The 23,724-nt window shown below is 48.0% G+C and overlaps 1 long non-coding RNA gene across 1 annotated transcript in view; it reads right to left on the bottom strand.

The window, feature by feature from the left end:
- Window positions 1-23,724, bottom strand: part of LOC308457718 — an 81,343-nt gene that overhangs the window by 18,455 nt on the left and 39,164 nt on the right. Inside the window, exons 2-3 of the long non-coding RNA XR_013977075.1 lie at window positions 3,942-4,068; window positions 2,427-2,515 (exon numbers count right to left, since the gene is read on the bottom strand). This is a non-coding gene — a long non-coding RNA (uncharacterized lncRNA). The remainder of the gene's footprint in view (window positions 1-2,426; window positions 2,516-3,941; window positions 4,069-23,724) is intronic.

The raw sequence follows: 23,724 nt of genomic DNA, 5'->3' as shown, positions 1-23,724 counted from the left end.
CTCTAAATCAAAAACACAAGTTTCTCTCTGTCTCTCTTTTAAACAAAAATGAAGAAATTGCTCGTATGGTCCTCAGGCTTTTACTAGTTAAAGCTTTAAGGGAAAGTGTTTACATGATGTTTGCTTGCTGAATGGGTGGGGGTGGGGGTTGCTTCCTTTTAAACCACAAATTGACTGACAGGAAGTCTCTAAATATTGCTGGGAGCTGGGGAAAGGTGGGGAAGGGAGTGAAGGTATAAAATGCTTAAAGAGATTCCTTTATGGCAGTTCTAAGCATGTATGTGTTTGATCCCTGTGTTTCACAACTCCCCTATCACCTTACATGACAGTTTGGAGAGGCATGCTCAACAGAGCCAAGGCAGTCCATCCATTTCGTTTACCTTTGATTGGCAGAGAAATAAACAGGGTTCTTTTCCCTGAAGGAGAAATATCCATACTAATGTCATCAATGTCATACACTCCAACATTTCTCCGATGAAAATAGGGACGTCCCATTCCATAATGATAATTTTACTATTTATACCTCACACATCTTACTGGGTTGCCCCAGTCACTCCCAGCAGCTTCTAACATATATAAAAACACAATAAAACATCAAACAAACTTCCCAACCCATGAATCTGACGCATGGAGGCAAGGTTGCTTTTGTTGTTAAAGTGAGACCTGCTGTTTCCCCATACAGGATCTACCCGAGTAGCTCCAGCTTAATGTTTCTGGGATTCTAGACCTCAACCATGGTTTCAGGGCTGTATGCTTCTCAGTCTCCAGAGGAAGGAATTTAGTCTCAGCTGCAATGGAAGAGGTCCAAGTACTTTTAACATGTGTCAATATGGTGTAGTAGCTGGAGTGTTAGACTATGACTGGAGCAGTGTTAGAAACTCAGATAAATAAGCTAGGCCCCAAATGGCTCTTTAAACCAAGGTTACAGTTGCCAAAATGGAACATCTAGTTGCCCTTTTGGGGCAAGATGGCTCTAAAGACTTCTTTCTCAAATGATGGCTGTGATTGATTCTCCATTAGACATCTGGCTGGTTCAGAAGACAACCTTGAGCTAGGTTAAGAGTTTTGAGAACCTAAAAGAAGAAAAGTCACTTGATCCAGGGGCAGTCCACATATATATATTGTCCTGTTCCGACCTCTTTTTCTTAATGGTGACCGCTTTTGCTCCTGCTCCGGCTGCACAGAAAAGGCAACTTGGTTCCAGAAATTCATTCCGATTGCGCAGAGAAAATACAACCAATAGAATTCAACAGGGTGTGTTGCTAGTGTGGGAAAACAGTCCAGATCCAAGGATCCCCAGATATGGGAAGATGTCAGGCGCCATCCTGGTACCCAGGCATCTTCACGTGGTCACAAGAGATTGAAATCCAAGTGCAAAATGACCTGGCGCCTGGTACCACCTTCTTGTTGCTAGCATTGCTGCAGAGTACCTGGAAATTTTGGCAGTTAAATTGGTGCTGTACAGATGTACTGGAAGGACCACCAGGTTAGCTCTTTCTGGTGTGTCTGAACAGCTTTGCCCTTGCCATGGTCCTGCTGCTGTTCCTTCTAGGTTCATCACAACAGAAGGGTTTTCCCCAAGCCCGATTTCCAGTGGGAGGCAGGGGGAGAGGAGAGTGAGTGTGCATGGTTGTTGCTCCTCCAGTTTGCAAAGGTGCCCAGAAGCCTCCAAAGGTTGGTGACCCCTGGTCTACTCCAACAGCCTTATGTGACCTTTGGACAGGTCCACAAATTACCAGCTTCTAAGAAAGAACACTGACTAGTGTTCCAAATCAGAGAAGGGCTCTAAATTATGCCAAACTGTTATTACAAAGGTAGAGAACTCTTAAAGAAAAATGTATTTAAAGCAATCCTAGGTCCAGTTCAGCTACCACCCATTTTGTGAGGGTCAATTCCTGTGCTGCCCTGGCAACCATAGGGTAATTCATGGAAATCCAAATAATGCTTCTCTTTTTAAACTTTTAGAGGTTTAAAAAACCACTGTGCATTCTAATATTATTTTTCCAGGTTGGCATTCACCTGTCACAGGGCCTTTTCAGCCATAGCTCTCCAGATGTGATGCCTTCCCTAGTGGAATGCGCCTGTCTCCATCATGATTAACTTTCCAGAGAAATGTGGGGGAAAACCCTGCCTACCCAGACATTTGGTGACTGTTTCTGGCAACCCCAGAATCACTGTTGACTGCTTTTAGAATGTTTTTAACTGAAACTGCTTTTATATGTTTTTCACTGTAATTGTTTTTAGAATGTTTTAAGTGTTTTATAATGTTTTTGCTTTGCTCTGTTTTAAAATTATGCATCCGTTTGCCACCCTGGGCTCCTTCGGGAGGACAGGTGGGATATACATCCAAAAACAAACAAACAAACAAACAAACAAACAAACAAACAAACAAAGTGGCAAAGCTAGAGCTAGAATTCTGCCTTTACCTTTTGTAAAACTGCTAAACCACCTGGATGTTCCTCACACCAGGAATTCATCTTTCCAGAGGGTGGAGGGAAGAAACCCCTTCAGTTGCCTGGAAATGAAATGTTAATTATTATTAGTATGGCAGCTCTTTAGCGGTGCTTGTAACAGGATCGGCCGAGCTCGTGAACCTGGGTTGGCACACGCACTTGCAAGGAATAACACTATTATTGGTTAACATGTCTGGTTATTTTATAGACCTAGTTAACAAGAAGTGGGGAGGTGGGAGAATTCCTGTATCGTGCAAAGCATTTTTCCGCCTGTCGTTTGGAGCCTTGCCACTGTTTAAATATAAGTCGATTTGCTGCCCTACCATCTGCAGTTTGATTATTTGACTATTCCCTGGCTTGGAGTCAAACCACAGCAGAACACCCTAGCCTGTGATTTACAACCCAGGCTGTGATTATAATGGTTTTATTTTTGTTGGATCTCTGTTTACAGGCTCACTTGTCCTGCTGCACCGTGTTAGAATAACAATGAGAGAATTATTAGGTCTCATTAGCAACCATCGCGCATGGCACACAGTGCTTAAGTCATAGAGCGCTGCCTAAGTACTCTAGCAGCCTAGTTGTGTCTGCTTTCCGTGCAACAGTGAGGTGTGGGAGGATGCCATCAAAAAAACCGAGGGCCATTAATTCTTTTCTGAGTAAATAGAGAAGACATGTATTTCCTGGATTATCAACTTGAAAACAATTGCTATGGCAAGGGAACTGGGCTAGTTGTTTCCCTCATCAAGGTTATGTAAGGTCCCCTGTTTCCATCTCCCATAAAGAAAGAAAGCTGTTCACAGTGTTATGGAAGCAGGAAGTGGATTATGAAAACCGGACACGAACTCTGGGTGCCCTGAGTTGAGCCACAGCTGGGAATATCTCTCACTTTGCCATGACAAGAAAACTGCAGTTCCCAGATGGGTTGATCTCCTATTGGAAGGAATGTAGGTCTAGGGCAGGTGGTGTACAAGTTAAAATAATGGCTTACAATGGAAGAGACAGGGCATAAAAGGAAGTGTTCAGGAAGAGGAAGATCAGCCAATTTGGGTGCCATTCATCCTGACATCATGTTACATATTTGTTACCAAGTGGAATCACCCCTGAGGAGACAGTTCTGAGAGAGGAGAAGACAAAGTGTGTTTGGTCTCAGCTAGCGATGGGCAAATCTGTCCATTTCAGTTTCTCTCAGGGTCTCATTTTTCCAATCCCATCAGTTCATGATTTGTTTTTAAGTCCTCATGAAAATTCACCGTTTTTAAGTTTGGATTTCTCAAAATATATGCATTTTTATGCAAGCATTTTTCTCTGATAGAATGCATTTTTGATGTTATTTTCACCAATAGATAGATTTGCACGCATGTTTTACCCTCATAAATGCATTTTTTTTGTACACATTACTCGACTGGAGTTCAAAATTTGGAGAATCCAAACAATGGCTGTGTTTTGGTCTTCATATTGTTTCATGAAGTGTGAATTAAGTAAGTATACTTTTAAACAGGAACTGAGCTGAATTTCTGCCCCACCCCTTCTGCCAGCTCAGTCCATGAAGGGTGCCTTGCTGTTTCATTTCTCCTTCCGGTGCAGCTGGATGAATGGCCATCTTCATGGTTGCATCCTGCATTAGAAACAAAACAAAACCCAACTCAGTGGTAACTCTACTTGTGTGGTCTCACATTGATTTCCCCTCAAGAATCTTCCCATAGAGTTCCCCACAGCTGGACATGTGTGCAAGAAATATGTGCACAGGTGATATGGAAACTGCATGTTCTGCTTCCAGCCCACGTAAGACGCTCATGAATTCTGTAGAAACAAATCCTGTTTCCTCAGCAAAGCCATACAAGTCTCCCACTGCGGTTTTCAGGTGGCTTTTGGGGCCTGCTGCATTAATGCTTTCAAAGCTTGGCAGAAACACCCCACGCCTCTCTTTCAGTCCTTTCATGTTCTGGGATGCTTAGACCCCCGCCTTTTTTAAAAGAATAAATGCTGTCCTGGAACAAAGTACAAAGCTCTGAGTCAGTCTCTGATGCCACTTGCCAGGACTTGGAGAGGTTCAAAAGACATGAGGGACCATAATGAGCCACAATGCTCTCCCGTCTCCTTGTAACTTTTCCTCAGGAGACGCATACTGTACTGTCACAAGAATGTGGAATGGACTCGCGGCTGAGGTGTTGTTTATTGCTTACTTACAAAATTTATATCGCACACCTTCAACATAAATTTATGTTCCCAGAGTGGTTAACAGAGTTGTAAGAATAAAAAAGTATTATCATCAACAACAGCAATATCACTGCATTATTATTATTATTATTATTATTATTATTATTATTATTAAGCTAGCCTGCTTCCTCAGGCGCAGCAGAGGATACTGTTCCATCACCAGCACTGAGGTAAGAGTCAATGGCTAGTCCAAGCAGCTTCTGTATCTGGGATTGGTGGGTACTACACCATCTTGTCTTTTGCCTCAGGCAACAAAATGTCTTGGGAGGCCTTGTGCTGCCCTTCAGACAAATGAATCTGGACACAATCTATGGAGAGGTTCTTTGGTGCATGCGCTATTGAAATGAATGGGACTTGTGCAAGAGACGTGCACACAAGGCGTATTTCGTGTTTGGGGCTGAGTCAAATGTGCAAATTTGTTGCTCAGCTTCAAGCGGTAACTTGCCCATCAGAATGAGCCATCACAGGTTAAAACCCACAGCAGTAACCCACATGCAGATGTAGATCAAAACTCAACTGCGAGCCATACATTGTACAGCAATGACATGATCTATAGATGCATGTAAGAACTACGGCCTATGCTGTGCTCTGTGGGCCTGACTACACAGTCTGTAGAATGCCTCTGGCAAGAAGAGCCGATGGAGCAGATTGCAGATGTTGTTGAACACATCTTCTCCAGCCAGCATGGTCAATGGTCAGGGATGATGGGAGCTGAATCCAACACCTGAAGACCACTGCATTGGCTGCCCCTGGTTGGTGGCAACATCCCACAATCACATGTATTTTTTTCTGGATTAAGTAACCTAATACGATCGCTTGCTGAGTGACCCAAGAAGCAAGCAGTTTATAGGCTACAGGAGAGCAATAGCAGGACTCAATGGTTTCTGGGTTAGAAATCCCAACCCACTCTGCTTGCTTACAAGAGAGGTGCTGCTTTCATTAGCTCCATGAGTCAAGACCAGTTAACAAGAAACTTGGCTGGATACTTCTAGGAAGACTTGGCTGTGAACTAGCCCTGGGGCATTGTAATCCAGGAAGGTCAAGCAAAAGAGCAGGACAATACACATCTGGGTGTTTTCTTCCACCTGGGACAGCAAACAGTGGCTGTGCACAGCTAGAGCCATTAGAAATAGAAGCAGCTCCATCCAAAGCAGGCTGACATCAAACAAAGGAATATATTTAACTCAACGTCTTCCTATGCATGTGTGTCTAAGTGAATTTAATGGGATCTGACCCAGGAAAGAGTGTATAGGACTGTAGCTTCAGAAACCTCAGTGCAGTATATTCCTATCATTAGGAACCCTATCATGGGTATGAGCTGTTCAGCAGTCAAGACAGACTGCTCCAGAAGGTGGTAGACTCTCCTTCATTAGAGATTTTTGATCACTTAATCATGGATGCTGTGGGAGAGGATTCCCCGCATCAGCAGGCGTTTTGAGCAGACTGTTGAGGTCCCTTCCAACTCCATGATATATTTTGCATTCATCCTGATTTGCTTGCACTAAGATGACAAGGAGGTTAGACTATGGTCACTTCAAGATGGCCTGTTTATTGAGCATTCATCCTTATTTGTTTGTGGGACAAGTAGGGTGATGTTGGCTATATAATGAACATATTTATTCTGATTTGTTTGCTGGGAGGTTAGGCTAGACTGTGTCATCACTAAGTGCTTTCACCATGCTTTCCACTGCCTTTCACTTTTGCTGTCATTATCACAAAAAGTCTGATCATCTGGGGAAGCAGGCTTGTTGTGCAAGACCCTCGCCATCAACTACAACAGAGTAACCTGACTTTCCTGGTATGTGATCGAACCATGAATATTATCTTAGCGTTTCCAGGAATGGTATGTGTGTGTGTAAGATCTACCCCTTTCCCTGAGTTTTTCCTAATCAAACAGCAAGTACATTAACAGCAACTTTTCAATAGCAGTACACTTAAAAATGTGGCGATTGATTGATAGATAGATACAGACAGTGTTGCCTCCCTCATTGGATAGGATATTAATAACAGCTCTATGGGATAGCATGTGTTGGTTTTATTAATCCCAAATCTCATCTCCTGATATATCTCCATATAATGGTAATGCAAGCTAATGATACGATCTCTGTGTTAGTTTCACAATCTATAGGAGCTCTCAGGCAGGTTTAAGCAGAGCCTTATGGATTTGCCTAAGGCCACCCACTGAGCTTCATTATGATCAAGCAGAGATTTCAATATGGATCTCTTCCTGCCAAGCCCATTACTCTGGCCCCTATGCTATCTCCTGAATGTAATCTAGCTATATTAACTCTGTGTGGTCAGGGGGTGGTAAAAAGACCACCCCGTGTTCTTGCACCTGCCCTCAGACCCAGAGAAAGGATTCTGCTGACCCCAAAGGTGTCGTCAGAGAGCGAGCGGGTGGGTGGGTCATTAAGTCGTCCCCTCCCCAATGGGCTATCTGTTGCAGCCGATCTGGTATGTGGGTGGTTTAGTTCACTAGCAATAGTACAGGCAGAGACCAGAACAAAGAGCACTAGCCACCCAGAGGTGAGTCTTTGAGAAAGAGCGGCTGTAATTCTAAGACTACTTCCGTGTGGGAAACTCCTGAACACCCCTGGGACCTACTTAGCAGCACACATGATTAGAAATGCAAATGAGACCTCCCAGCTAGATTACTGTGCTGTCAGCTTTCACACACACCAGAATCTGCATGCAGCTTTGCTGGGGGAGTGTGTGGGTGGGTGGGGGGAGAATCCTTAGCTGTTCTCTAACATGCTCACTACAGTTTTTGCAAATTGGGTCCTCACTTAAAGAGGGCATGTATTGCGGTGAGACCTGGAAAACCGACACCCTGTGTTGTGGGTGGGTACGATTGGTCAGCCACAACACCCAATTGGTAGATCCCTCAAAGTTGGGTACAATCTGGCCAATGGGATGCAGTCCAAACAGTTCGAGGGACCTATTTATGCCCATGCATGTGACCCAGAGCTTCCTCTTTCGGAGCGTGCATTTGGAACACCCGCCCACCTCTCCCTAATTTTAGGGCTTTGCGCTTGACATTGATATGCCGTCGTGTGTCATCTGTTGTTGGGACAGGGGCATGGCAGGAATTTTCCCCACTTCGCTGACTGGCTGTTGCCATTTGGGTTTCGCCTGCCGCATAGCAAATCGTCACAACTTGTAAGGTTGCGGATAGGCTCTGGTTCAGGTGATAGAGATGGGAGAATGCTCTCGCCATCCCTATGTGAAGGGTATTCCATTAAAGGAATCCAGGGACTCGATGGTTTGGTCAACCCCTGAGAGGGGGTTCTGCCCGTGCCTGAGTCCAGGGGGACATTTGGGTGGCGGAGTTAGCCCATTCCCAGCTTTCTGCTTATCCAGGTGTTCACCCTTGGCTGACCTCTGCTGGTGCCCTGGGTCAGCGCTACCTGCATGGCAGGGAGCTAGTCGAACCAGAGCCCATGCAACCAGTCACTTTCTGTAATCAATAAAATTGTGGCCTAAATTCTGCCAAAAAATCCAAACCAAAATTTGAGTCAAATGTGAATTTATTTAGGGGGGAGGTTTCTGGGTCTGAACACACAATGCCCCTGCTCCCCAAAAGGCGTGCTAACATCAGTTCGGGTTCAGCAAAGGGGCCTCCAGTGGAGCAAGGGTTATAGCCTCTTCTGAAGTATCTAACATATGTGATTGACATGAAGACCCCAACCTTTGCAGTTCTTTGGTTCAGAAGACAATTGATTGCCTTTATATCCTACAGCCTGAGCGGGGAGCCTATCGCCTTCCACGTGTTAGACTACAACTCCCATCATCCCTGACCATTCACCATGCCGGTTGGGCTGATGGGAGTTGGTGTCCAATTACATACAGAGGACCACAGGTTCCGCATCATAGTTTTATGCAGCAGGCAGTTGACAGGGTGAGGGCAGGGGGATGGATTGGGAGACCAGGGTTCAAATCCCAACTCAGCCATGAGGCTCACTGGGTGACCTTGGGGCCAGTCACTGCCTCTCAGCCAAACCCACCTCACAGGATCATCTGTCACGGATCCTTGAGTTGAGATTCCTGCATTGCAGGGGGTTGGACTAGATGACCCACAAGGTCCCTTGCAATTCTACAGTTCTATGATTGGGGATTAAATGAGCAGGGGGATAACCTCAAGCAATTCGAAATAGGAATAGAGGGATCATCAGCCACTGTTGTCTTCTGTGCACCTGTGGAAATCTACAATTGCCACATTTATTAAAGGCTTGGCTGACTACTTACAATGGTGTTTTTTTTTATTTTAAAAAATCCATCTGTGGGCATGTGTCTGCGTGTATGCATGTTATTTAAAAAATGCTGAGATAACAGTATTCCAGAAACTTTACATTTTGGTGATGAAAGCTGTCCACTGTCTGCCCCCGCCAAAAAAATGAATAGCAGAGTGTCAACAGGTATCCTGAGGATCACTTAGCTATAGACCGATCTTTGTGTTTAGTATCTCTTACACTATTTCTAGCTGTTAACTGTGATTTACAATATTGCAAATGCTGACATGCGATTTTGTTTCTGGGTCAGCTAGATGGGCTGAATTGCACACTTGAGCCATTCTGGTTCCTCCGCTGAGGAGCAGATGTTGAACCGTCTTCATTTCTCCTCCTCAGAGGACCATAAGGGATGTCTGGTCACACCTCCAGTTTCCAGTGAGGTTATGGAATTGACTAAGTGGGAGTTCTCTCTGCAGCACTGTACAGAACGGAGCCAGAAAAATGTTGTTGTAGCTGTGATCTGCTATGCAGATGTGGTTCAAAGTTGCTGGGTGTTGGAATAATCACCTCAGGTTGCAACTTCTGTAGTGATTTCTCCTGGGTCACTCACACACAAATGTTACAGAAAATATATTGCTCTGAATAGCAGCAGCAGGCCAGGCAGAAATTCAACTGGTATGCTATACCCTAACAGGAAGATACAGGACTGAGAGAGGTTCAAGTGTACATTGACTGGTCAGTCTCAAAGGCGCAGACAGTTTTTCCATTAGGGAATTTTGAGATACAGTCCTGAGCACAGTCAAGGCTACAATTCTACCTGCGTGTACCTGGGAATAGCGACGGGGGAGAAATTAGTTTTGGTGCTAATTTAAAGCAGAGTCTCCCAAATATGCAGGGACGCGGGTGGCGCTGTGGGTTAAACCACAGAGCCAAGGACTTGCCGATCAGAAGGTCGGCGGTTCAAATCCCCGTAACGGGGTGAGCTCCCATTGCTCTGTCCCTGCTCCTGCCCACCTAGCAGTTCAAAAGCACGTCAAAGTGCAAGTAGATAAATAGGTACCGCTCCGGCGGGAGGGTAAACGGTGTTTCTGTGTGCTGCTCTGGTTTGCCAGAAGCAGCTTAGTCATGCTGGCCACATGACCCGGAAGCTGTACGCCGGCTCCCTCGGCCAATAAAGCGAGATGAGCGCTGCAACCCCAGAGTCGTCCACGACTGGATCTAATGGTCAGGGGTCCCTTTACCTTTACCTCCCAAATCTGCACTTTCCAAAACAATTATGACAACTGAAACACAGCCATTCATTGTCATTCAAATTAATTCTCATTCAAATTCTCCAACCAAATTATATTTGCAGGACCCTGCTTAGCTTTGCAAATGTGCTAACTGTTTTATTGCTGCACCACTTGTCCTACAGGAATGTAGAGAGCAGGATTTAAGATTGGAAAAATGAGAGATTGATAAAACTGAAGTTGACTAGTCCTTCCATTCCTAACTGGGAGTAAGAACCCATTGGAATAAGACACATACAGGGTTCTACCCTAAGTCTCACTGGTGCTCAGCCAAACCTAGGCTTCTATCCAACAGTAGTCCTCCTCAGAGTAGGTTGATTAATTTCAGTGGGTCTACTCTGAGTAACACCCAGTGGGCTGCAACCTTTACTTCTCAATAAGCCTGCTTAGAATCATGGTGAAAAGGAGGAAAACTGCTCTTCCATTTGGAAAAATGTCTGGAGAACGAAATGCCACAAAAGGCATTTTAATTTGGCTGGAGTCCTGAGCTGCCGCTTACTCAGCATAATGGCTAATGCAGCCCCTGTGCCTGGCTTAATGGGATAAATAAGGAAGATTAATCGGCTTCCTTAATGTCCCTAAAAAGGCAAGAGCCCAAAGCGATCTATCAAACTGAGAAATAACTGGAAAAAGGTGGTTTCCCTCAAAGTCGGGACTAATGAAAATATGCGGCTTTCAAAGAAGGCAATCATGATCATTACTGAAGAAAGAATGCAAGCCACAACATGTGGTCTGTCTGTTGTGGCTTGGCATATCTTCTGTGGTTGAGCCCCTGCTCCCCCCCCCCCCCAGCCAGCCATTCAAAAAATGCACCTGCTGAGTAGGAAATAAGCTGATGGGCAAAGGAAGGACCAACATCTATGGCATCAGATTCACTCCACATTGCCATCCGTTTCTCTGTAAAAAAGCAAAACAAAACCCTCCCCTTATTTTGAAAGCTCATTGCATATGAGTAACGCTGCAGGCTCTCCAGCATTCTCTACTCAGAGGAATGTGCTATTATAGGGAAGCTGCTTTATGGTCATTCGGACCATTGTTCCATCTAACTCAGTATTGTCCACTATACAGGCCTACTTGGCAATGCCAGGGATTGAACTGACTGGGCACCTTTTGCATGCGCCACAGGTGCTACAGCCCTCCATACACGTATACTCCTTGGAAGTCAGCAGGTGAGGTGGACATGTCTATGACTGGGATCATGGCACATGACTATTTAGAAATATGTCCTAAATTTCCTAGTCAACTGAACTACTCTGGTGTACACTGCTTTAGGAAAAGCTAAACCAGGTGACGTGTACACAAATGCACAATGTAGTAGAAAGTGTGCATATATTGTGCAAAATAACATGCAAAATGCATTGTGCAGGGGATTTGACCAAAATGTGCATATCTCTCAAAATGGCATAGAAATAAAGTGTATACTGCACCCAAATGCTGAGAAATTTTAATCATATCTATCTATTTATCATCTATCTATCTATCTATCTATCTATCTATCTATCTATCTCTCATATTTTTCAATGTATAAGACGCCCCTATGTATAAGATGACCCCTATTTTTTGAGCCCAAAATTAAGAAATAAATATTTTAAACACCAAACAGAACAACTTTGATATTTTATTAAATATTTAGAACACCGGTATATTTAGTACCGTAAACATCAAACAGCGAGGCAAGCTGTGTAATGGTGGCTGCTCCTGTCAGCTCAGTGTAACTCCACTGTAGCTCCAGCTCCAGCTCCAGCTCTCCTGCCTGGGGGTTGCACTTTTGTCTCAGTGTTTATGGTATGTACTGTATTTACTCCACAAGCGCCGGCAGATGCGAATGCTGATCGAGGAGCTGCAACTGCCAGAGCTGCCTGAGTGAGTGTTCTTGGGGAATGGGGGGTCTGGCTAGCCAGGGGACGGCTGAGGGAACCTGGTGGAAGGGACAATGTCTGGAGTGGGGGCTGCTGGGGGGGGGGGAGTACCAGACCAGGGTTTGTCGTGAGGCCAATAGTGAGGGGAGGCTGGGGGAAAAGAATATGGATGGCGGCATGTATTTATTTCTATATTTAATTGCAACATTCAGTGTATAAGACAACCCCCAATTTAAACTTAAATTTTTTTTGGGGGGGGGAGGAAATATCATCTTATACATGGAAAAATATGGTGTATATCTATATCATCTATCTATCTATCTATCTATCTATCTATCTATCTATCTATTTATCTATCTATCTATCATCTATCTCTGTCTCAGATTGGTGAGGTAATGTAGAAAACTGAACTGGAAAAATGAGAAATGAAATGGTCAAATTCCCTCTAAGTTCCATAGAATTTACTGCCTAGTAAGTGTACTCTTCTTTCTTGGAAATAAACCCCACAGAATTTGATTACTTGAGAGTAAACAGGCTGGCAATTGGGGCAGCCCTTTGAAACCTTTCTCCCTTTACAAATCAAAGCCCAAGATGTCTCCAGGAGAGCAAGCCTGCTTGGAGATCACCTAAAGGACTTGCAATCTCCGAAGTTTCCCTTTAGAAAAATCACCCTGAGAAGGAGTGCACTGGTTTTCCAATAAAGCCTCAATAGATATGAGAGGGAGGGATATGTTTAGAAATCCTTTCTATGACCTGCGAAATTGGTGATCATTTAATAACAGGGTATATAACTGTCAGAGCTGCTTCCAGATCCTAGCTCACAGAGGATCACGCTAGCCAGCGATCATTAAATAAAAGTCTTTATTGAGTTACAGTTTCCATTCTCAAGCTGCTGCGTGCAACTCTACGTCTCATGGTTAGATCGGCGAAGCTCCATCTGAGTCTCCGCCCCTTGTACACCAACTTAATATCCTAGCCTTGCTCCACCTTTTCCGCCTGACTGTTCTTCTCTGGGTCCCTCTGCCCCCCGGGGTCTCTTCCTTCCGGGATTCCTCTGACGTTGACGCTGACCCCCCTGACTCTTCTCCCTCCTTTCGGCGGGCTTTAGGACCTGGCTCCCTTTCCGGGCTGCCTACTGCGCCACCTTCCTGTGCATTTGAACTTGGCACGCGCGCCCAACCTTCCACCTTCCGTCTGACCGTTTCTTCGCTCCCCGATGGAGGTGTGGCCACTCCTGACTCGTGCCCTCCCCCCTGTTGTGAGCTGCCAGCGCTTGATCCCTGGCGCCCTTCCTCTTCCCTGCTCTCTGGCGGTGACGCTGGTCCTGATTTCCAACTGCTCCCCTCTGAGTCCCCTCTGGCTCTATCTTCCTGGGGTGTCCCCCTAGGCTCCCCCCTTGCCCTGGCCACTGGTGCTCCTTTCTGTGAATCTTCTGATTCACTGGAAAGACTCGGAGATCTCGGGTCGTCGTCATCACTCATCTTTTCTTCTGCCTCCTCTCCCTCGCTCTCTGTTTCCTCCCTTGCCCTTGCCTCTGCTCCTGAACCCCTGACATCCATCCCCCCCTCGAAGCCCCCTCTTCCCCCTCCCCTCCTTCCGGTGCGGGATCTGGGTGCTGCCGTGTCAGGGGGACGAATGTCGGATACAGTTCGCTTCCCGTGGCGGGCCGCCATCCGAAGTCTTCCGGTTCTTCCTCCCTGCTCTCGTTGACGACGGTCACCTCCGCTTCCATCTCTGTGCCGCCGTGCTCGAAACCCGGGTCGTCCCCGAAAACGTCCATGTCCGTCTCTCCCTCGTTGCCTTCTGGAGACGTTGCTCGTCCTGGACCCTCCAGCCACCTTCTGCGGAACTGCTCCTCTGGTCGATCATCCCACCAATACGAGGGTTCTGAAGCAGATCCCGAGGGTGACCCCTCCGGGGAACGGGCGTCTCGTGTCGGTTCCTCGTCCGAGTCGAACCCCCGGAACGTGCTGGCTGAAAGCGTGGGCGTGAAAAGCCAGTCGTCGAAAAAGTCTGCTGGCATTGGCCTATGTGGGAAGAGGGCATGAAACTCTTCTTTGAGCAGAGGTTCGTCTAAAGCGTAGCCCGGCACCCAGCTGTTGGCACTGGCCGGGGTGCCCTCCTTGGCGAGAAGGTATTCTACCCCCTCTTCCCCCCATCTGGAGTCCAAAATCTCCGTGACTTCGTTGATGCGCTCCTCCTGTGCCACTCCCCCTTGCCCGGTTCTCTCTCGGAGCGGACCCGGTGCCGTTCCTGGTTCCTGAAACCTGTGAGGTGCCTTGTAGGGAGTGAGCACCGATCTGTGGAACACCGGATGCATTCTGGAACCCTCCGGAAGAGCCAGCCTGAAAGCCACCGGGTTGACCTGTTCGTCGACTTGGTAGGGCCCCAGTTGTTTATGCCCTAGTTTCTTCTTCGCCAACGACCTGGCCGGCACTGCGTGGGCTGCTAACCAGACCCAGTCTCCCACATGGATCTCTTCGCCAACCCTTCTGTGTTTGTCCGCTTGTACCTTGTATGCGTGTTTAGCCAGCTCCAGGTGCCGCCGCAGCTGATCGTGGACCTCCTGCAACTCCGACGCGAACGCATCTGCTGTCTGCGGCTCCCCCTCCCCCATTCTTTCCAGTCCCGGGAAGGTTCTAGGGTGCCTCCCGTTGTTGGCGAAGAACGGCGTGACCCCCGTGGACACGTGCTTCGTGTTGTTGTAGGCGAACTCGGCGAGAGGCAGGTAATCCACCCACGTCGCAGGCTGTTGATTCGCATAACATCTCAGGTACTGCTGCATGATGGCATTGACCCGCTCCGCTTGCCCGTTGGTCTGCGGGTGTCTAGCCGACGCCAGGTTGATCTTGACGTTCAGGAAGCCCATCAGCCTCTGCCAGAAGTTTGAGATGAACTGTCGCCCTCGGTCGGACAGAATAGACCGCGGCAGACCGTGAACCTTGAACACGTGGTCTATGAACAGTTTGGCGGTTTGTTCCGCCGTGGCCACCTTCGCACACGGAATGAAATGTGCCATCTTGGAGAACAAATCCACCACCACCAGCACAGCCGTCTTGCCCCTCGAGCTGGGCAGATCCGTGACAAAGTCCAGGGCCACTCTCTCCCATGGCTCGAACGGAGTTTGCAGCGGTTCCAGCAGTCCGGCCGGCGGTCTGTGCACTGGTTTGGACCTCTGGCAGGTGTCACACCTCGCCACGTAGTCCGCGACTTCCCCTCTCATTCCGGGCCACCAGAAGTCTCTGGCTACTAATTCCACCGTCTTCTCCTTGCCAAAGTGCCCGGCAGTGGGCGCGTCGTGCAGCTGCTGCAGTACCTTGGCGCGAAGTTCGTCTCCCGGCACGTAGATGGCCCCTTTACGGATGAGCAAACCATCTCGCAGCTGGAACTCGTCGGTCGCTGCCGTGCCCCTGTGCACCTCTGCCATCTTTGCTTGCGCGAAGGAGTCATCCTGCAACGCTCGTCGCACCGCATCCAGGTCAACTGTCGCCGCCGCGCACGCCCACACTGTCGGTGCGAAGATGTGCATGGCGGCCGCTGGCGTTGCCTCCTCCAGATACTGTGGCTTACGGGAGAGAGCATCCGCCATGATGTTGGTGTCCCCCGGGACATACTCTATTCGGAAGTCGAAATTCGCAAAGAACTCAGCCCAACGTATCTGCCTCTGGTTCAGGAACTGTGCCGTGCGCCAGTGCTCTAGATTCTTGTGGTCCGTGCAGACCTGCACCGTGTGCTTGGCGCCGATCAGGAAGTGCCTCCACGCTTTGAACGCTGCATGAATGGCCAGCAACTCCCTGTCCCAGATGGTGTAGTTCTGTTCGGACTTGCTGAGCTTCCTTGAGTAAAACGCTCCCGGCCTCCAAACCCCCTGCGGGTCTTTCTGCAGCAGGACTGCTCCCACGGCTCTGTCCGAAGCGTCTGTCTCCACCCTCATCGGCCTGCTGGGGTTGACATGAAGCAGCTGCTCTTCCGACGCGAAGAGACGCTTGAGTGCCTGAAAGGACTGCTCCGCCTGCTCTGTCCAGATGAACTTCTTTTTCTTGGAGCTGAGCGTGTCCATGATGGCCGCTGTCTGCATCGCAAAGCCTTTGATAAACTTGCGATAGAAGTTCGCGAAGCCGACAAACCGTTGGACCTCCTTCCGGTTGCGTGGGCTTTTCCAATCCAACACTGCTCGGACCTTGGCGCTGTCCATGGCGAGCCCTTTATCAGACAACTTGTAGCCCAGGAAATCCACCTCGGTCACGTCGAATTGGCACTTCTCCAGCTTGGCGTAAAGCCTATGTTGCTGTAGCCTGCTCAGCACTTCCTTGACGTGTCTGTCATGCTCCTGCTGCGATTCCAAAAAGATCAGGATGTCATCCAAGAAACAGACGCACGTCTTGTAGAGGAGCCCCGCCAACACGTGATGCATGAAAGCTTGAAAAACGTGGGAGCCATTTTGCAATCCAAAAGGCATAACTCTATATTCGTAGGTGCCCAGGGGCGTGAACATGGCTGTCTTCCACTCATCTCCCTCCCGCATGCGAATGAGGTTGTATGCCCCTCGCAGGTCCAACTTGGTGAACACTCTGCCCTTCCGTACCTTTGCGAGGAGGTCGTCGATTCGGGGCATGGGGAAGTCCGATGGCTTGGTCACACTGTTCAAGATGCGAAAGTCCACTACAAGTCTTTTTTGGGGCGTGTCCCGCTTCTTAACAAAGAATACCGGACTGCCCCCCGCTGCCTTGGACTCTCGGATGAAACCGCGCTCCAAATTATGATCTATGAACTCTTTGAGTTCCTGCAGTTCGTCCTCAGACATGGAATACAGCTTCCCTTTGGGCAGCGCCGCCCCCGGCAGCAGGTCAATTTTGCAGTCATATGGTCTGTGGGGGGGTAGCCTGTCTGCCTCCTTCTCGCAGAAAACCTCCAAAAATTCTGCGTACTTGTGGGGAACCGCTTGCAGCGTGCCTAGCTGCAGCTGTGACTCCTCTTCCCCTCCTTCCTGCCTGGGCACGATGCAGTGTTCAGCGCAAAAGGAAGAGCCGAAGGTCAGCTGCCTCTGGTACCAAGCCAGCGTCGGGCTGTGCTTGTCCAGCCAACTCATGCCCAATACAATGGGCGTGTCCGATAGTTGAGTGACATTGAAGCTGATGATTTCCCTGTGATTCCCAAGTCGCATCACCATTGGTGGCGTCTGCTTCACCACTTGCCCCCCTAGCAGCTCCCTGCCATCCACCGTGACAACCTGCAGGGGCAGCGTGGCAGGCAGCAACTGTATAGCGTGCCGGTCGACAAAGTCCTGCCCTATAAAGTCCGCATTGCTTCCGGAGTCAATGGTGATTGGCACGTCCATGGTGATTCCATTGGGCAGCTGGAGCAACGCGGTGAGCCTCACTACCGGTTTGGGCGGGAGGGGGTCCATGGGCTGTAAAATCTCTGGGGACTGCTTCACTGACACGTCTGGCTGGGCCCCAGTGCCTCTTCTTCCAACCAGACTCCGTCGTTTCCCTGCTGTGGTTGTCCTTGCTGCGTTGCTGCAGTTACCATTGCTGAGGCTGCAGTGTGCTTGTGGAGCCTCTGGGGACACTCTTTCGCCATATGCTGTGGATCATCGCAGATGTAACACTTCCTGTTCCCTCTAGGAGGCTTCGCTTTCACTGCTGCCGGTGCTAGGGCTCTGGCTGCTGACTGAGCCCTTGCACCTCCAACCTCCATAGGTTCCGCTCCTCCTACTGGCGGAGGCGTGGATTGCGCACGCGCTGCTTCTCTGGGAAGGAAGGAGGAGCCCCTGGCTGGTTCGCGCCCTCCACGCCCTTCGTCCCTGCTCCACGGACGTCCTTCCAGCCGCACCCCCACCGCCAGCGCCCTCTGAACGATCTCCTGCGTGGTCCGGGGTCTCTCCCCCCTCGCAATTTCATCTTTAACCGAGCCGTGCAATCCCTCCCAAAACAGGTCTCTTACAGGAGCCGAATCTCTGTCCCATTCCAGGGCACTGACCAAAGCGAAAAAGCGGGCATGGTACTGCCTTACGCTGGCCCTCCCTTGCTTCAGTCCATGTATCTGCTGCCGAGCAAGATCCACGTCAATGCTTGATAAAAAGCACCCATCCATCGCTTTAATAAAGGCATCCGCATTTTGGAGCGCCGGATCCTTATCTCTCCACAAATTGCGCAGCCATGCTTTAGCATCTCCATGCAAATGGGACATGATGAATCCCACCTTCTCTTGCTCATCTCTAAAGTCTTTGTTCAGCAGTTGCAGTGCACACATTACATCTGCTCTAAAGTTGGGGTACTGTTGCAAATTCCCATCGAAGTGAGAGACCAGACCGCCTGTTCGTCTCCCCAACCCAATCCCCTCCGGTTTGGGTGTCAGTTGCCCTTGCTTCGTAAGCACTTCCAACCTGACCTGGAGATCCCTGTAGGCGGCAGCTGCGTCCTCCTCTCTCTTCCTGGATGCAAGAGCCTCGGCATTCAGTCGTGTCACTGCTTCTCTGAGTTCCACTATCTGCTGTTCGGCCGTCATGTTGTCTGCCGTTCGTGAGCTCGCTAGTAGGCACCCGCTTTCTCTCCTCTCCGCGAGGACGTAGATGCCCACAATCTAGGGATGGAGCTTACTGTCAGAGCTGCTTCCAGATCCTAGCTCACAGAGGATCACGCTAGCCAGCGATCATTAAATAAAAGTCTTTATTGAGTTACAGTTTCCATTCTCAAGCTGCTGCGTGCAACTCTACGTCTCATGGTTAGATCGGCGAAGCTCCATCTGAGTCTCCGCCCCTTGTACACCAACTTAATATCCTAGCCTTGCTCCACCTTTTCCGCCTGACTGTTCTTCTCTGGGTCCCTCTGCCCCCCGGGGTCTCTTCCTTCCGGGATTCCTCTGACGCTGACGCTGACCCCCCTGACTCTTCTCCCTCCTTTCGGCGGGCTTTAGGACCTGGCTCCCTTTCCGGGCTGCCTACTGCGCCACCTTCCTGTGCATTTGAACTTGGCACGCGCGCCCAACCTTCCACCTTCCGTCTGACCGTTTCTTCGCTCCCCGATGGAGGTGTGGCCACTCCTGACTCGTGCCCTCCCCCCTGTTGTGAGCTGCCAGCGCTTGATCCCTGGCGCCCTTCCTCTTCCCTGCTCTCTGGCGGTGACGCTGGTCCTGATTTCCAACTGCTCCCCTCTGAGTCCCCTCTGGCTCTATCTTCCTGGGGTGTCCCCCTAGGCTCCCCCCTTGCCCTGGCCACTGGTGCTCCTTTCTGTGAATCTTCTGATTCACTGGAAAGACTCGGAGATCTCGGGTCGTCGTCATCACTCATCTTTTCTTCTGCCTCCTCTCCCTCGCTCTCTGTTTCCTCCCTTGCCCTTGCCTCTGCTCCTGAACCCCTGACAATAACGATCATGCATTGGCAGAACATATATGTGGTAAGTACCATGTAATCACCAAGCAAACTCCTAATTATTTTAGGCTTACAAACCAGGACACGTGTTAAATGATATTTTGGGAACCATCGAATATAATTACCAAGCTGTTTAACTCTGGAGGAACACAAAATTACTATGCAGTTGCACCAGGACTATATAGTTACTGACCATGCCCCATCTTCTCCTTTTTGGATGCTAAATGGCACATTTGTCCGTAGAAGAAGAATACTTTGTGCATTAGCTAACTTGTGCATACTTCAGTTTGAGTAGCTATTTCATTTATTTTTCTTGGTTAACACTGGCAGATATTTGCTGGTGTGCTCAGAGAAATTTAAAAGGCCCATTATGTAACGCCAACAAAACCCAAAGCCAAGTTGCCAAAGACCCAGCTCATACTGGCAAAGGAAGACGGCATGGAGAATGGCTAGTTTATGAACCAACTTACAGAAGAGCCTAAAAAAACCCAGGGAGGTACAAAATTTCCCCGTCTAATTTCTTGTCTAACCATAACTATTAGCTTCATTATAAATTCAGCCCGAGAAGGAAATCCTTATATTTGCCTTGCCTTTCACTTTCTTTCACAAGGTATTTTCATTCCACTGTTATGACTCAAAGAGCTCCCCAAGAATCAGAGAATAAAAATGGTCCATAACCCCCTACATTTTGTCCAAGGAGCTCAGCATAGGGGATGTGGTTTCCCCCTCGTCTTTTTATCCTCAAGACAACGCTGTGAGTGTGTTAGGTTAGGGTACTCTGATTGTCCCTAGATTACCCAGTGAGCTTCATGGCATGGTGGGGATTACAACCCTGGTCCAGCGCCTTAACCACTGCACCACAACAAGCTGTGACATCACAGTGACATCAAAATAATCATCAACAAAAGCGAGTGGAGCCCATTTGTCCTGGAGCCTCTGGCACAACTTGCTCAAAAGAAGTCAGAAAAGCCTGGCATGGGGTCTTGATATATTTGAGGGTTTGCTGATCTCAAGTGAGTGGTCTCCAGCTGCCCCTGAGCTTCCCAGTGTTCCTTCATCCACTCTTCTTGTTTCACATTTAAACTGCTGTGAAGAATCTACAGTCCGCAGTTTGTCTACCTCTGTGCTCAACCAGTGGAACTTTTGCTTCCTTTATCGTTGCCCACAATTTGACAGCAGGAATGTTCTGATTCAGCTTTCAGCTCTGGGGTCTTGGATGCCCCTTCCTGCACATATACGTTCATCTCCACACTGAAGGGACTCCTCCAGACTCTCGATGTTTTCCAGGAGGGATTCAAGCATGTACCAGGAAATTTAAGTTTCCACAATTAAAGTGCCGTGCCACCCTAGTACAACAAACGCTTTAAAGAACAAAAACAACAAAAACAAAAACCGACAACAGAATTTCTGCAGTTAAGAAAGTGATGAGGAAACGCAACAAAAGGTGTGGAATCAATGGGAAGACAAACAAATAGCCTACAAGCAAATCAGGAAGAATGCTTCTGCACAAACAAATCAGAATTAAATCTCAATAAAGACCATAGCCATAATGAGCTTGTAGTATAAGCATTTGTGGCTGGGAGAAAGAATAAGGATTTCTACATAGGATTTCATTAATATCGTATTAGTTCATGATGCTACTTCAAATGCATATGATATTCGTTTGTTTAGAATATTTATTTCACACACACACACACACACACACACACACACACAGAAACACAGACACATATCTCTCTGTATATTAGCCCACTTCTCAGGGCAGTTACAGATGACCTGTTCATTGCACATTCATCCTGATCTGCTTGTAAAATGTTTATGCAGGAGTTAAACTATGCCCTGTTTATATTGAACATTTGTTCTTATTGGTTTATGGGGCAGTTACATAACAATGAGCATTCATCCCAATTTGCTCACAGAGTGTTTACACGCCTTCCCCATTAACCAGTCATTCATCCCACACTTTTCCATGCATTTCCCCATGAGTTTCCAAACTGAAAAACAGTTCCAAAATAGTTAGATAGCGGCAAGGACATTAAAATGGTAGTTAAGCAACAAAATAATTTACCTTGAACAAAATTCTCCCCAGAATGCCCAGAACAACACAACAGCCTGCCCCCCCTCTGTGTGTGTGTGTGTGTGTGTGTGTGTGTGTGTGTGTGTGTGTGTTGGCCACAAGGCACTAGGAGGACCATTGATCAGTTTTGCCCCTATGCTTGAAATTCATCCCTATCTGCCCACCCACTAACTCCAAAAAATGCTGAATGGGACTGCATGCAAAAATGCTGAATGGAGGTGGGTGGGAGCATTCCAGCCCAGCACTTCCTTCCCCCCTGAATAAGAAATTTCTTTGCATATTGGAAGAGCAAAAGTCCAAAAACTGGGGCATGTTTGCAAAGAAATCACACAGTTTTCTTCATAGGGAATTTGCCTTTGGGTTTGTGTGTGTGTCTGAAATTGGTTTTGCCCTTCATATTTTTGCGTGCTGGATGGTCTTGCCTCACGACAGGACTATTTATGGATGTATCTGTTCTATCATTTCCCCAAGGAGCCCAGAGCACAGCTTCTGCCTCACTAGAATCGGAGGTCAGTCAGACTGAGGCAGACGACTTCCCTGAGGGCACCCAGTGAGTTGCACGGCTGACTGATGGTTTAAAGCTGTTTCCTGATCATTTCAAAATGGGGATCCTTATCTTATTTTTCTACCTTTGCTGCCAAAGGCCTAATGCCTCTGGATACCAGTTGCTGGGAATTGTGAGGAAAGTACCGTTGTATTCTGGTTCTGCTTGTGGGCTCCTCATGGGCCTCTGGTTGGCCACTTTGAGTACAGGTTTCTGGACTAGATGTACCATTGGCCTGATCCAGCAGGACTCTTCTTACGCTCTTATATAGCCTTTGGGTCTTTTATTAGAAGAACCAACTGGGCGAGCCGGCACCAAGTCTGCTTGCAATGTGTTGTTATGCAAGAATGCCCGCTTTGGGGAACGGTCTGTGCGCATGTACAGAATTAGCCAAACATCCCACCCTGCCAAGACGGTCTCGCTCCCCCAGAGCGTGTTTGGCAAGCCTGCCGTCAGCAGGTCAGAGCTTAGTCAAAGCAACAAAAAAGCCACACAATGCTATGCAAAGTCTGACGTGTGGCAAACAGAGGGCCTACGTGCTAACTTTGTCTCCTCAGAAAGGCCAAGATGCCACTCAGGCATATGGCTTCACTGCATGCACAGGCCTGTCTGCTCCTTTCATACAAGCGTGGATACGGTTCGCCTCAAGAAACATAATCAGCCGTAGCCCTATATTGTGTTCGAAGAAAAGACGGTGGTTTACAAAGGAAAAGAAAAACGACTCTTGCTCTCTTAACCCGTTAGGAACTTTCTAGCAGGTGCCCGTCATGAGAATGAGGGACTCATTTACCCAGTAGAGGGCCTCACATTTGGACCTGCCCTATGGTTGATGGACAATTTGATGTTCAGTTCCAGGACAGTAGGAAAGATGCTGAGATTGCTGCAGACAGCCTGTGTGGTACAGCGGTTAGTGTGTTGGACTTGGGCCTGGGAGACTAGGGTTCAAATCAGCCGTGAAGCTCACTTGGTGACCTTGCAGGCCAGTCACTCTCAGCCTAACCTACCTCATAGGGTTGTTGTGGTAGTTAAATGATGAGGAGTATTACCATGTACCTCAAGCTCCTTGAGGAGAGAGGTGGGATATAAATGCAAACAAGAAAACAAGAAATAAATAGATAAATGTATGTGAGGGTCCAGCAAGGCCCTTCACCTCAAAAACGGTAAAATGTTCATGGCATCATTTATTCAAATTGGTCAGTTATAATTAAAGTTTATGTTTCATAACTACATAGGAAGGTAGATGGAAAACAAGGACATTTGACAAACTGGAACTGAGCGACACTCAGCAGTTTTCTTTCACAGGGATTATGGTGGAGCCAGTTTCCTGAGCTTGCTTTCTGTGGGTTCAAATTCCCTGAGTTGACATTGGGTTTCAAGCTCAAATGGGAGTCTCTCCACTGAAAACATTCTCCTTGCCATGTTTTCCACCAGAAATGAGCAGACTCTGCAGGGCACCGCCCTTTCTGAGAGCAATTTTGCTGGAGACCTTGCCGACAATTGGCTCCAGTTTGCAGACCATAATAATAAACTTCTTGGAAAAAACTGGGCTGAGTTTTGGAGTCAAGTTCTTGCCAGTTTCAGGTTTCCTAAGGTATGTTTCACACCACTGTGTTATTATTAACTGCTAGCCATTACTTATTTGCAAAGGATGAAAATTATGAAGCCCAGTTTACTCCGTGCCTGA

This window comes from Podarcis pityusensis (assembly GCF_964106645.2).
Source record: "Podarcis pityusensis genome assembly, chromosome: 10".
NCBI lineage: Eukaryota > Metazoa > Chordata > Lepidosauria > Squamata > Lacertidae > Podarcis > Podarcis pityusensis.
This window is presented reverse-complemented; position numbering and strand designations above follow the sequence as displayed.